Source organism: Hesperophylax consimilis, chromosome 1 (assembly GCF_061612785.1).
Source record: "Hesperophylax consimilis isolate HC1 chromosome 1, BYU_Hcon_1.0, whole genome shotgun sequence".
Classification (NCBI taxonomy): Eukaryota; Metazoa; Arthropoda; class Insecta; order Trichoptera; family Limnephilidae; genus Hesperophylax; species Hesperophylax consimilis.
Genome location: NC_142836.1, coordinates 7,824,778 through 7,840,055, shown reverse-complemented (window position 1 = coordinate 7,840,055; position 15,278 = coordinate 7,824,778).

Below are 15,278 nucleotides of genomic sequence, written 5' to 3'. Positions count from 1 at the left end.
CATCTAATTTTAATTTATTTTCCGACTTTATGTCCGGGTTAAATCTTCCCCACAGGAAAAACTAAACCCTTCCACACATTTTTCCACAAATGATCATCTAGTCACAAATGATCATCAAATGGGAAAATAATTCACCGACTTCAAATATTTATCATATCAGAGGGTTCGGCTCGGTAGAACTTCTAATTGGCCCTGTAAATCCTACTGATCCCTCAATATAAATATTTAAATTTTTTTTCGTAATCCTACATGTATTTAAAATGACGGATTTTTGAATTTTTATGTATAAATTCTTTGACAGATTTAATACGCCTAAATTTTGAATGATAGAGTTTCGTATAATGCCTGTAGCCAAAATAATAAATGGTAAAATAAATAATGTTGGTATTATTATTTTGTTAGCATTATATTATTTTATTCATATAACCAACATGTGTTTTTTTGCTCTACTCAGGAAATAGTGCTAATGTAAAAACAATTTCCCTCAGGGCCTATGTCATCTTTGGGCTGCTATTTAGGGGTTTTTTCAAGGAAAAGAAGGAGAAGAAGATGTGGGAAGGAAAAAGGATAAGGGGTAGGTAGGAATATGGGGGTCAGTGCATCCAGGAGTGACGGACGTTTGAATTCATCCTTCCCACTGCGCTGCAAGGTGATAAGGCCGAGAGGATCCTGGTGGATCCTCCACAGTAGTTGGGTAGACGCATCCGTCGTTGCCGGTATTAACCGAAAAATATTTTTTTTCTACCCCTTTTCGATGACCTCATGAAAAGTATTTGAAAAAAGGTTTTGATCAAAATACCGGAGAGTTTAAGGCAAACGAACGATATGTGTATTATATATAATATGCAAAAAAATGAATACATTAACTGTATGACTGAACAAAACTTCATATCTTGCATAAATAAAAACACAAGAGAAATAAAAGAACATACTCCATCCTGCTTAGATCATATCTGGACAAACGTAAATATTAAAAATCTTCACAAATTAAAATCAATTGTTTGGAAAACTAACATAACTGACCATCATTCATGCTTACTTCTATATAATAACAATATTAAACAAAAAAAACATAATATAATAACTAAAAAATCCACCATTAATATGACCATTCTCACTGAAAAGCTAAAAAAAGAGGATTGGAACAATGTTTTAAACAGTAATGACACTGAAACATGTTCGACTAACTTTGAAAATACCCTGTCGCAACACATTAAAAATTCAACAAATGAAACAACAACACACATAAAATCTAAATTAAGATGTTTAAAGCCTTGGATTACACAAGGACTTATAATATCTATTAGAAACAAAGAAAAACTTTACAAGACAACTTTAAAAAATCCCCAAAATGAAAATGCATATATTTTATATAAAAAATATAAAAATAAATTAACAGCCTATATTAAAAAAAGTAAAGAAGATTTTTTTAAAAATAAAATATTATCCTCAGAAAATAACCGAAAACAAATGTGGAAAACAGTTAATTTGGCTATTGACAATACAAAAAAAACACAAAACGTAAAATATATTGAGCATGATAACAAAATTATAGATGCCAATATGCAACCTAAACAATGTGCAAACATATTTAACTCTTTTTTTGCTAATGTCGGAAAAAATCTTGCGAAAAATATCCAAAAATCTTTTATCCCGGAAAATCATAATAATGAAAACTTACAGGAACGTAATATACTCTCAACGTTTGAAACGACAACAGAATGTGAAATCATAAAAATAATAGATAATATGAAAGTAGGTTCGTCTCCCGGTTTTGATTCTATTACGGCACATATGTTAAAATCTATGAAACCTTATTTAATAAAACCAATCACTCATTTAATAAACCTAAGTTTAACAAAAGGAATATTTCCAACGAACTACAAAAATACAATAATCTCACCTATTTACAAATCTGGAGATCCACATCAAGTAACAAATTATCGACCAATCTGTTTAATTTCAAATATAGGAAAAATCTTTGAAAAAATAGTAAAAAAACAATTAGTCAATTTCCTAGATAATAATAAAATACTACACAAAAACCAGTTTGGATTTATAAAATCTCTCAGCACACAAGATGCTATTGCTAACGTAACTTCATACATTTACGAATCTTTAGATAAAAGTAAAAAATGTGCAGGTATATTTATTGATCTAAGGAAAGCCTTTGATAGCATATCGCATAAGATTCTACTAAAAAAAATGAATAATATAGGCATAAAAGACAATGCGATTAAATGGATTTCAAACTACCTAAAAAATCGACCACAAGTCGTAAAAATAAATAATGTCAATAGCGATAAAGAACATTCTGACTTTGGAATCCCGCAAGGTACAGTGCTTGGACCAATTCTTTTCACCATATATGTTAACGACATTTTCTTTCAACCACTACATGGCCAAATTACTTCGTATGCCGACGACACAGTTCTAATAATAAGCGAAAAAACTTGGGAAAACGTAATACTTAAAGCCACTGAAGACATAAATACTCTTAAGAATTTCTTCGACATTAATTTGCTATCACTAAATAGCGATAAAACATATGTAATTCCATTTGCAATACACACAAAAGACATCCCTAAAAATTTTAACATTATCATTCATGACAATTCCAAAATACATAATAAAAATTACTGTCTCCAAAACTGCACAATACTAAAAAACACAAACACAATCAAATATCTAGGAGTAATTATCGATAAAAATTTGAATTGGAAGGAACAAATATGTCAAATTGTAAAAAAAATCAGAAAACTGATATATGTATTTTTAAGAATCAGAAATTTTTTGTCTTTAAAAAACCTATATTTAATATATTATGCCTTGGTCCAATCAACGCTACAATATGGTATCATTAGTTGGGGATCCACATACAAAACTAACCTTACTCCAATAGAAGTGGTACAAAGGTTAATAATTAAAATAATATTACGAAAACCTTCCGATTACCCAACGGATCGATTATTCGAAGAATTTCAAGTGCCTTCATTTAAAGATCTTTATATTAAAAATGCACTAATTCAAATCATAAAAGAAAAAGACAAGTATCAATTTCTAACTGAAAACCGTACTAGACTTAAATATATTTTTCCATGCCCAAAATTAAACACTTCCTTTGCACAAAATTATTTCACTTACCGGGCAAGAATTTTTTTCAATCGACTACCTGAAGAAATTAGAAACATTAATGATAACATCAAAATAATAAACACTCTAAAAAAATATTTTAAAGACAAACTCACAAAAAATAAAAATGTTTCCAATTGAATTAATCTTTAGAATAACTCACTTCATGAAAAATAACTCACTTCATTTAAATAAGTTTAAAATCATTTAATTTTTAATTACTTACTTATTGCAATAAAACAATGTACACTCCTCTTCCAGCCACAAGCTAATGCTTCTATGGAAGAGGGGTCCTGAAATATTTTATCTTATATTGTAACAAACAAACAAAAATGTAAAAAAAAAAAAAAAAAAAAAAAAAAAAAAAAAAAAAAAAAAAAAATATCTTTCGTCGCTGATGACAAAGGTGTAAATTATTATAACTCAAGTTTTCCCAAAAAACTAACGCACAATAATTTTTTGTATTCGCTTTGCGAAACTATCGGATAAATTGTAATGTAAAATATGTAAATCATTTAATAATATGTATATAGTATATATTTGAATTGTATAATGTAAGTGCAGGTGTTAATGTTTATCTAGAATGACCTCTGACGGAGGAAGATAACAAACTATTTCTGTAGCTCTTAATTAATTAATTTATAGATATGTTTTGCTCGGTGCTCAATGATTATATTATAATAATTGAAATCATCGTGTCAATTGCAGCGATTAATTGAAATCGTATTAACGCGATATAAGACTCTAATAAAGGGGGCTTGCTCGACGCTCACATTTATTCTGATGAACAATTATTATCTCAAATGTTTCTAGAGGGATCCCTACGGATGTAAGTTATTTATATTTAAGATAAATATAAACAGGGAAGAATTAAAATATTTTATGTAAAACGAATTGAAAATTTTATAAAACGTTTTTCTACTATAAAATCAATAGTAAGCAGCAGATTTTATTTACTCTAGACGATACATTAGTAACTTCCAGAGGGATCCCTCTAGAAACATTTGAGATTTTAATAGTACGTTCATCAGAAATAATAAAAATAAATCCCACGGAAAGATCGATTTTCTAGGCCTGCTAGGGTAAAGACGACCGTAGGTCCGTCCATTACGCCGGGCCGCGCGCCGATGATTGTTTTTACACGGCTTCAACAGTTATGTCGTTTAGATTTTTACACTTTAGTTTTGATAGGGCGAATTCAACCGCGGGCGCAGGTCTGTTCAATACACCAGGGCGGCGTCGTATATTTTTGTGCACGGCTGATTCACTTACGTCGTTAAGATTCTGGCTTTTGACGGCTACACCAAAACTAAACGCAGAAAACCACTTAAAATTATACTTTAACACCAGCTCTTGGAGAATTTAGTCGATATAACACATACATACTTAGCACGACATCGATTACACATCTGCCCTGATGATGGAAACTGTAATGCGGTCCGAAACTTTGGCTAAAGAAGGAGGTAGCGCAATACGACACAATACCACAAAATAAATCACATTAAAATAATACAAATAATTTATATTATAAAAAGAAAAGTGAAAAAAAAAATTATTAAACATGTTTTAAAAATTGATCAATAATTCACATAATTACTGTTAAAATTATTTTAATCTTACTTTGGTTCGGTGCGTGATGTTAAATACCTTGCTTTATTTAAACGATAGTCGGTATATTTGTAACATCATTCGAAACAAGGTATCGGCTTGTTTCATCCTTCAATTGAATAACAGGATAATGGTGTTTCTTTTCTCTGGCTATAACTTTAGGCTAAATGACACTTTAATTTTGACCGAGATGAGAATTTCCATTCATCGGTAAAAAGACGAGAAACGAGTTTACATTTTTATTTTAAAATATATTTTGAGCGCATTTGTGGGAACTATAACTTGGGCATAAAGAGAGATAAAGTGACATGTTGACAGGTGGCGATAAATATCATTCGCCGTCTCGGCGATTTACTAAAACAGAAGAAAAATGATGGAAATGCAAATAGAATGCCGCAATTTTTTGAAAATAAAAATCACCCTTGAACCCTTCTGAATTTTTAAAAATTATGCATTTACTAATTAAGTAAAGAGGTAAAATAAAGAATTATTAAAATAATAAAACATACATTAATTTAATAGTAGAGGAATAAGGAAGTTCACAGTTGGTATTACAATTAAGGGCGAGATTATTGACAGCAGAAATGCTGAATTCAAAATGGTGTTATCGAATGTTTTGTTGTTTGATATCAGACCTTCAAGCTCAATACGTCAGGGTTGTTGAAAGTTTGATTTGGTGGAGATATCTCTATATGTTATATCTGTTCTACCAATAAGGTGTAAAGGGACAATATGGTGTTAAGGGACGTACTTGACTTACTTTAACTAGTGATTCCTGACATTATAAGGAGAAAAAGAAGTCAATTAAATTTTGGTCTCCGTCTCTAGCTGGTATTTGTCAGCTAGGGTCGATGTGAGGGGTTGGGCGGTTATTGAACACTGTAGTTAACACATCTTTGGATTTTAAATTAAATTAAAATTAATTAAATTTGATAATGTTTTATAACGGAGTTCTACAAATTAACTTTTATAACAATAGAAAGGTAGTAAACCATCCATAAAAGCTGAGAAGTTATTAGATATTTGAAACTTTTTTTTGTCCCACTAGTAAATGTATTTGGTATTCACTTTTTTGTAATTTTTAATTACCGATATTGCACTATACTGGTTTATACCGTTTTCGCAAATAAATCTTCTTCTTCTTCTTCTTCAATGGCGCTACAGCCCATTTCGAGCCTTGGCCTCCTTTAACATGAGCCTCCACCGCCCTCTGTCCTCGGCCGTCGTCTTCCAATCTGCAACATGGAGTAGTCCTCTGGCATCTTTCCTGACATCGTCCTCCCATCTCAGCCTAGGTCTGCCCGCCTTTCGTTTGCCTCCCGGGTGTCCTGTTAGAACCTTCTTTGGTACACGTGTGCTTGGCATTCGGTGCACATGTCCGGCCCATCTTAGTCTTTGGAGCCGTAAATGAGTAGAGAGTCTTGGAGCTTGGTAGATGTCATATAGCTCCTTATTGTGGCGGATTCTCCATGCCTCTCCCTCTCGCACCGCTCCTAAGATTCTTCGAAGTACCTTTCTTTCGAAGGTGTCCAGCCGTTCCGCAGACTTTGCTGTCAGTGTTCCCGCCTCACATCCATAGGCCAAGACCGTTCTAATAATTGTTTTATACAGGGTTATTTTGGTTTTCCTATGGACATTTCGGGATTTGAACACTGGCAGCAACGCGAAGTAAGTGTTGTTAGCGGCTGTGATGCGCTTTCTTACTTCTACTGGGTCTTCGTTGTCCTGCGTTATGATGGAGCCCAGGTAGGCAAACTCTTCGACCACTTCAAGTAGGTGGGTAGACGCATCCGCCGCCAAGACCTAGACAAACCTCATCCCACGAACCCGGCCACCCCTGCTAAGTAAACAAACGTAACGAATCACTTGGGTGACATATGGCAAAAGGACTGCTTATCCAATAAATGGTTCCCGGGACGGCGGTAGTCATACCGGTATCTCTAATTGTAAGAAAATAAATAAACAAAGTAATGTATTAATTAAACAACGACGAGAGCGAATAATTGTCAACAGGGTGACTATCATTCGAAATAAGTATTTTCATGTATAAAACATTTTTTTTGAAAGCGCTTATACTAAGAGACAGTAGGTAAAGATGTTTCAATAAATAAACCTGCTCGTAACACTTTCCTGACCGGCAAAGCAAATAAAAAAGTGTTGTGAATTTATGGTTTCTCGATCGTTGAATCGTACTGTCCCCGGGCGTGCTGTAAATAATATTGGTTCAAATCAAATGTTCGTGATAGCGCTGTCTCTGGTCTGCGGGCATTGGTTGCGTGTCGGGAACATCTGGGCAATAGGGCAGCTAGTTCTAGAGAAGCGTGGTCAAAACCACAATTGGCCGGGCTATTCAATTATTTATACCGAACTGTCGCCAAAGGGTTAAGTGCAGAGATGAAAGCCATGGCTTGTATAGAGTTATTGCTTTGATTTCTTCGAAGAAATGAGATCAGTATGGATTAATATTGTACTTACCTATGCACATTCTGCTCAATAAGAACGAATCATTTTAATAAATAAACTGGCGTGAAAAATGACACCTTTTAAATGGGTTGTAGGCTGTGCCACTATTTTGTTAGGGTTCTGAGATTATTGCTAGAATGATACTCAAATACTGAATACTTAGTTTATTGCTTATCGAGGACAGAGATTACGGATGCGTGTTTATCAATGCAAGCTGGGATATGAGATCAAACTAATACATTGGTTTTTATACTACTATAATATCCCTGTCTCGCTCTACACAGACGGAGTCAAACACCTGTCTTTTATACAAATTTACACAAAAGTGTAAGTAAAAAAAGATACATATTAAATTAAAAAAATAATAGTATTTCAAGGACCGAGAATCCAAACCGACAACTGCTTGGAAGGGCAAATGTACTTACCATTATTTTAAGAACGGCGGCATAAATTAATTACATGAACTAAACATATGTGTTTTGTACTCACATCACAACTGAAATAAATTTTCTACTAATAATTAATATGAATATTTAATTAAATAATGAATATCTAAAAGTCTAGGTAAAACGATCTCTTCTCGGTGACAAATGCTTTTTCTAACAAAAAACGCGCAAGTGTAATTCTAAACATTTTTCCATAAACCATTTTTTAATATTATGTTTTTCTGGATAGCAAAACGTCTGCCATTACTTATGAATTTTTTAAATTTATGATTTTTAGAAATTTCTTTAAATTTATTGTTTTTAAGAAAAGCTGAAATGATTAATGAACAATTGGAGGCCTCCCAGTGAAGCGATCAAAATTATGTTTTTCATATCACGATGTTTCAAGTGAGTAATAATAAATCACATCGTGAATTCAAGTACCGCTATTCCAATCGCAAAAGGAATATTCAGATTATCTTTATTTTGAATTTTAATGGCTATACTTCATTTTCCTGATTTGAATAATGAACATACCTACCTATAATGATTTATTAAGGCCCGCTTGTTTCGCCAAAATTCACCAAGTCAAAGTGTGACAAAGTCATCAAACAGCCATTCAGCGCCATTTTTCGACAACAGAAAAGTTCCGAATAAATGCGTGTTCCAAGTCCGTTTCAGCTTTTAAAGAAAATTTTATTAGTAGAAGAGAACATCTATCATGTTGTTAAACTTGTCAGCTTATTACGATTTGATAGAAAGCTGATACGCACGGTGACCGGATAAATCATCACAATGATAATTCATCACATCATTAAAAAGTTATATAAAGTCATGGAAAGTAATGAAACAAAAACTTTACTAACTGGGTTAAGTAGGTTAGATTAGGTTAGGTTAGGTTAATTTTTTTTTCATCGTTTTTAATGGCTTTATATTACTTTTTTAAAGTGTGTTGAATTGTCACTATGTTGAGTTATCATGGAACCGATACGCACCTGATATCGGCGTTTGACAGGGACCTTTGAAATGTAAAAAAAAACACGGAATAGCCGTTCGTTGACTATATTAAATTTTAGTTTCTGCGGAACATGTAGACCTAAGTTACTTAAGTAATAAAATAAATCTGAATAGGGTATTTTCCAAAAAAAAAAATTATTGTCGAAAAATTCGCATTTATATTTTTAATTTAATTTTATATGTTGAATAAATTTTCTACAACGTTTTAAAATATTGCCATTTTTGAATTGCCGTCAACACGACATATTATTTTTTGTTCGTGAATATGGCGTTGTCGACGTCACAGGAACAACTTCGGTGACAGCCGTCTATATTCGTCATAATCGGAGCGAGTTTGAATCGTTTAGGAGTTTGCGGTTTGAGAACGTTTTAAAAATCAAAATATTAAAATTACTCATTTTTAATTAGGGTGGCTGGTATGGTACCGCCGTCCTTGGAATCATTTATTTGATAACCAGCTCCGCCGCCATAGATCACCCAAAGTGGATCGCTACGTTTCGTGACTTAGCTCATGTGCCCGGGTGTCCAGGGGTGAGGTTTGTCTAGGTCTACCCACTTGCGAAACGAAAGACTGATTGAGGGAGGTCTATTAACCTCACCGGCTAGACTCTCTGGATGCATCGCTTTGCACTGCAGTTGAAGGAATGGATTCATATGTCAGTCACTCCTGGACCCATTGACTCCCAGGTTCCTACCCACTCCTTTTTCCTTCCCAGAACTTCCTCTCCTTCCTTTCTTTAAAAAAACCCTCCACACAGCATCCTTTAATATGAACCATACCATTCATATGAACTCAAAATATAAATACTTCAATCCGTGCTAACTTTTAATAGCACTAATAAAATAATATTTTGAAATAAAAATTTTTGGAACATATTAATTTAATGCAAATATTTTTTGGTGAACCCTTCCTCAGAAAATTGCATTAGGAGAAGACTAATTAAGATTATAAATAACGTAAAAAATCTGACATAGAAAACTACCAACTGAAGGAAACCGTGATGGATACCCAGAAATTTTTGTCGTTCTAAAGAAATTTAATTAAAATTTTTCACTTAGTTACTACTGGTGACCTTATAAATCATCATAATGATAATTCATCACATCTTTAAAAAGTTATATAAAGTCGTGGAAAGTGATGAAACAAAAACTTTATTAACTGGGTTAAGTAGGTTAGGTTAGGTTAGGTCAGGTTAGGTTAGGTTTTAATGTTTTTTTAAATCGTTTCTAATGACTTTGTATCACTTTTTAAAAGTGTGTTGAATTGTCACTGTGTTGAGTTATCATGGAACCGTTACTACTCATAAAATAAAGAAGATCACAAGAAATGTCTTTCAAATATATTTGAATGATTGGTTTCTTCCCTTTTAGCACGCACTATGTCTCTTTTACATTCGCCTGTGTCATACATACCATAATTTTTCGTGTGAAACCGCACAAGAGTCCCAACTGCTCCCAACCGTCTGGAGCCAGAGATACTATGGCATCCCCAATCGAGGTAAGGTGTGAGGCTGAATGTAGTGGGGAGAGGAAGGAGAAGGGGATAAAGTTATTTCAAAGAACGTTTCAACTCTTAATGGTTATCTTACACCAGGGTGATACAGAGAGTATCTTCCACTAAATCAATAATATAATTATTATTTGATTACATAAATAAATTTATATTCAAGTTATGCCGTGTAATTATTATTACGCATGACAGAAATATAACATTTAAAAGTAGGGAAACTTTAAAGGGTTATACACATTTTGATAATGCCTTCAAAAAGCGAAATAGCTATCGTGCGTAATAATAATTACACAGCAGAACTGGTTCATAAGTAAATATTTTTTTTCTCGTTTTATACCGTTTTTCAAAAATCGTTCTTATTTATTCTGCTACCAGATGCATATTTTATTTCAATTTGTAAAACATATTAATTAAAATACTTGCATACTACTTAATAATAACATATGCAGGGACATTGGAGGCTCTGGATTCGTTCAAAACATCAAATTTAGCTTCGTTTAAATCGAAAAAAAAGAGTCCTTGAAAGAGCCTTAAAGTGTAACTATCTGTTATTTATACCACGGCTGGGAAGCGGCGGGCCACCTCCAATACAAAGAAGTATGTTTTGAGATAAGAAAGGTGACCGCGAACCCATTTTAAATACTCCTATTTGAAATTAACTTCTGTTTTCGGTAATGAATGAATGCAAATCTTGGAAGCACTTCCCGACATTCGATCGATCTGAGACACTTTGTCGATGACAATACATTATTATCTACTTTTGGTGGCGATTACAGAAGTTAATATACGAAATAGATGTCGGTTCTACCCGCTCGGCATTTGGCTAAGTTTGTAGAGGTAACTCCAGTTTCTATGTAGGAAATTTTAGTCCTACACAGTATTTTCAGTAAAATAGATGTCTAAAAATCAAACAATTTTTTGGTTTTACGGATTGATCATTTATTAAATTTAGTCTTCAACACTGTACTTAGAGCACCCCCTTGTTAGACGTATAAGGAGAGCAGAAATGAGTAGGAAGTGGTCAGTGAGGTTATCACTGAGGTTAGATTCGTGAGTCTAGCAACGGGCGAGGTAAGGGTGAGGGGGTAAGGATGGGGGGGGGAGTACAGCATACCTCCGCGTATTATCATTGATACTCAAACTAGAAATAGAGGAAGAGGGAGCATATCAGAGACAATGCCAGCCCTTCGACCTTCATACGGTACACAATATATAAATCATCGATTGTTTAGTTTATCGGTGATCCTTACTCCGGAGGTGCAGTTTACAACACTTGGCAAAAAAAGTTGTCTTAAAAATTTTGTTCGACAATTTAACTCACCAAATCTGGTGGTAACAGATTATAAACAAACCATTTAGTACGGCGCACACGAAGACGACCAAAGGAAATTAAGACGCCAAAAATAGGTAAAAGCATTGCCTTGAAACGTTTTCTATAAACCAGTTCAAAATAAATCGCAAAAAAAATATTTTGTGAATGCAACCTATTAGCACATGCACATGCGCGCAAAGTTGAATTATTTTTCAAGCGGCCAATAATGATTCATTGCTAGGTTAACTAAGGTCGTCCTATTTTCCCTGTTTTAAAAGCAGAAAGTTTTCAACATGGGTATTGAAGCGTCAGGTATATACTTCAATCTGCAATTGTTTTAAACATAATATTTTTTTTACTTTAACTAGAGTTTTTAAATAAGTTTCACCAAGTTTCACGACATTTTCTTACTAGTTCAACAAAATTAGTTATTAGCATTTTTATAAAAATGTATAATTTATATCCCCTTTTTAAATCGAGCGCATTCCTTTCAGGTAGTCTAGGCGACCCCACTCTAAAGGAATTGTTATTAAGAGAAATCACCCGCATGTTTATAATAAAAATAAAAATAAACAGTTCACAGTTTTACAAGTAAATTATATATAATATTTTATAGTTCAATCATAATTATATTTGTTTGTTTTTGAATTTTTATTTAGATATACGCAATTTTTTTCATACATCTAGTAGGAAAATATAAAAAATACAAAAAATAACAATTAAATTTTAAGAGAAAAAGATAAATACACAAAATTATATTATATTAGATATCTAGGTGACTAAAATAATATTGGTGAGTATGTTCAACAATCAAAAATTATTTTTTACATATAAGTCACATTTCCTACGAAAAGTGCTAAGGCTTGGGGCTTCCTTTATGACATTTGGTAGGTTATTATAAAGTTTTCGCCCTTTATAAAACGCGTTGTTTTGTGTGCATGAAAGTTTAGTTTTGGGAAGCCTAAAATCTCTGCGTCTTCTCGTAGGATAATTGTGAATATTTTCATGGTACATAATATTTCTTTGCAGATAATTTGGGAGCATATTATTTTGAAGCTTATACATCATTGTTAACGTATTATATGTTGTTTGGTTGTCATCAAATTTAAATTTTGTAACATAATTTTAACTCTAGTAAAAATGTTGCATTTTAAAATCATATGTTATATTTTACAGTCGAATCATAGTTGTATGTAATATTTTACAGTAGTTGATTCAAAATTATATGTAATGTTTACCTATCTTACTAATTCAAAATATAGAAATAATTTTATACGAAATACATATTTTTAAAATTAGAATACTACAAGCACATAATCCGAACTAACTCATCCCACAAAATATGGCATAATCAAATCGAAGGATCAGGTAGGTCTAGTATAAGTCTATCTTTTCTACCAAATGATGGTAATTATTTCTACCTAAGTTACATAAGTAAGGTTATAATAAATACTAAATACCTTAACTATTCCAGGAATACCGAAGTATTGGCATTGTTGCCTATGCGGATTTTTTTGTCAATCAAATTTTCTTTTTTAACTATTTATTAACTTATTATTTGACTTTATTAACTATTGTAACTGTTATTTTTTGTTAATTTATTTCTCTACACAGAATGTTTGTTTCGTTTCTTTTTCGTGTTACTCGAAGAGAAGGCATGTTTTTATTATTTTTGTCTTATAGAAATAAATGTACTTACACATGTAACAAAAATTTGTTATTAAAAAAATTACGTAAAAAATACAGCTAAAATAATTACTCAATTCGTAAATACTAGGTACTACTAGAACACAGAATTTTGGGTTTAATACTGTATTTATAGAATTTTCCACGCACATATGTATTCTCTTTCTCAAAGTACACCCATAAGATCATTTCCACAATCCATTACTCTATTTAACACACAATCTAAAACATTTTCCTAAACCACTCACTAGATAGATATTTTAGGGCTTTTTGTATGAAACAATTGGACCTAAAAACCATAGAAATGCCAATATATAGACAGTAAAATTTTCGTTCGGAGCCAACTTAATATACTTTCCACTAATGAAAAACTATGAAAGTTTGTTCCATAGACTTTCAAATTTTTTCATTGCTGGATATAGTTAGTAATCGTATTACGTCACAATATTTCGCTTCCAATTTTTGAACGAAGTTATACCCCCTGCCTACAACTGTTAAAACCTTTGCATTTATTTTTACACATTTAATAATGGAACACATTAAATATTGAGATACATTTACCAAGTAAAGTACCTACCTACCCTAAAATGAAATTCCGCTAATTTCTTCAGAAGATAATTTCTGGGTTTTATCTTACAAATCTGTGATTCCCCTCGTATATTTGGAGATTGAGGAAAATTAACTGTTATTGCCTATAGTAGCCGAACAATAAGCGACTTGCTAATAAACGTGGTTTAAATTTTACACAACCAATAAGCAACGATTAATGAGGGTAAATAGTTGTTGTGTAAGGGGGTAGTTGTCTTGGCCGTCAACAAGCTTGAATGGCAAGGTATTGACCGTCAATATTATCGTATCTCGTCAAAATTTCCGTAATGTACCTATACCTTGAAAAATATAAAACCATAAGAATGAACCATAGAAAAATTCACAACACAAAAAAACGATCTCCTGCAAACATCCTCTAAACTTGTATGAAAGTCGCCAAATTATTTATCAATATTAATCGCATTCAAACTAACGACAGTTTTAGATGGCCAACAGAACCGCACACATGTGTAACATACTGAGAAGAAAATATATTTGGCCCGACAATATAGACGTAATATCTATAACCCAGCGAATTAACCGTCAAGATAGGGTAAAACGTAGACAAGATTAGGCAATACACGATAATCTCGCGTCGATATCTTAACCGAATATACGGAAATACGTTGCCGGCAAGAAATTGTCTTAAAAAGTTGCTCGTTTATCAGAGCATTAAGTAGGTACTTACCAAAATATTTTGCATATTATTTCGGTACCTACCTACATTATCTTGTATTCCATCCAAAAGATTGGCAAATAATGAGCGCATGTCCACGCCAATGAACCGAGTAGGTACCTATGTTTGTTACGAGTGTAGACCATTTCCAGACCCGACTATCCGCAGTTCAATCATCTCGAAAGAGCCAGCCTCACGAATGGCCGCGGGTCCTTCTGCTCTTCAAAATCGATACATTTCTATTACAAACATTACCGTCTGTTTCCGTTACTCTACGAAAAACGCTTCCCGGTTTTACTGTCAGTGTTTTATACTTTGGTGTTAGCTGTCCTTCGTGGATTTATAGTAGGAGATCGTTTTTTGTGTTGTGAATGTGTCTATAGGTAGATTACGGAAATCTTGAAGGGACACGATAATATTCAATATTGTTGACAGCCAAGACAACTACCCCCTTACTAATAAATGTGTTTTAAAATTTACACAACTGATAAACAACCATTTATTCCACATTAAATGTTTCTTATTATAAGTGGTGTAAAATTTTAAACACGATTTATATTAAGGCCCTTATCGTGCGGCTATAATAGTAAATTTTTCTCAGTTTCCAAATGGAGTCACAGATTTGTAAGAAAAGATTATGTTTTGAAGAAATTAGTGGTATTTTATTTTAGGGTAGGTAGGTATTTTCCTTGGTAAATTTATCTCAATATTTAATGTGCAAAATAAATGCAAATGTTTTGAGGGTTGAAAAGCATAGGAAATTTGTGGGTAATACATTAATTAGCAATACTCATTTTTCTCCGTGTACGAGCAAAACTGAGGTAAGGATTAAATTCAAATCTTGAACCCTAATGACATGGA